Here is a 1,071-nt window from a genome sequence, read left to right as displayed (position 1 = left end):
CTGGCAGCGATAGGACCTGAGACTATACTTAATATACTGTGTCCTTTTCAACACACACACACACACACACACACACACACATTATGATAATTTAACTATTTTAAGTTCATATTTAGAAGGGTTCTTATCCGAGTATTTATTTGAATTAACATTCCTGAAAAGAGTGCAATAAATTAAAAACGCTTGCCATTCTATTTATATCTAGCAGACATTGTGGATATTTTTAGAATACTCAGTGACCAAATTATGACGTTCTCATATGGCGTTGCTAAATGTTGCAACAACGTGTGTCGACTTTTAGCATAAACTTGACGAGAACATCGTGTCATCAGTGTCACTTTATTAACAAAATATTTTTTGAAAATAGCGCTGAACAACAAAATACGAAAACATGATTATAGAAACCATGTTTGTTGCGATTCGTATTACTAATCACGCATAGCTATTGAGATGCGTATCAGTTCGTATAGCCACGGGTTTCGCTTTTGGTATGTATGTAGAATAATGATGCAATGGCATCTGGTGCACGACCGATCATTAGTTATATTTATATAGAAAATAAATATCACCATACTTTAAGTCAGGATGGCCGAGCGGTCTAAGGCGCTGCGTTCAGGTCGCAGTCGGGTCTTCCCGGCGTGGGTTCGAATCCCACTTCTGACAATAATATTTTTTTTTCTTTTCTTCCAATATTTGTTTTCTTTCTGTTTTGCAGAATACAAAAGAAACAAATATTGTCTATCAAAACTTAACTGTCATCTGAATTTATAAGGATATTTAATGCAAATGTAATTATAATCGTACAAACTATATTACATGTAAGTATATATGACATGTATGTATGTGTCTCTGTTCACCTTTTCAGTCTACTAATTTACAAATAGTAGTTATTGTTTCGCTTGATAATAAATCAAACTACCTGATAATGGACATCTCAAGCTGACTAAGTGATTAAATGAGCTGCATTCATGTTAGAGTCTCTCATAGATCAATTCCAACCTCTTTTCTAACATGAGCTTTTGTAGTTCATGTCAGAAACAATAGAGACAAAATATATGAACACAACAGAAA

General features: G+C 33.9%; 1 non-coding gene across 1 annotated transcript; it reads left to right on the top strand.

Moving 5' to 3' along the window:
• Positions 1-579: 579 nt before the first annotated feature.
• Trnal-cag (transfer RNA leucine (anticodon CAG)) lies at positions 580-663 on the top strand. Its single transcript has one exon. It is a non-coding gene; the product is annotated as a tRNA-Leu (tRNA).
• The last annotated feature ends 408 nt before the right edge of the window (positions 664-1,071 follow it).

The sequence above is a fragment of the Sinohyriopsis cumingii genome, unplaced genomic scaffold (assembly GCF_028554795.1).
Source record: "Sinohyriopsis cumingii isolate HCF-2022 unplaced genomic scaffold, ASM2855479v2 utg000066l, whole genome shotgun sequence".
NCBI classification, from domain to species: domain Eukaryota; kingdom Metazoa; phylum Mollusca; class Bivalvia; order Unionida; family Unionidae; genus Sinohyriopsis; species Sinohyriopsis cumingii.
This window is presented reverse-complemented; position numbering and strand designations above follow the sequence as displayed.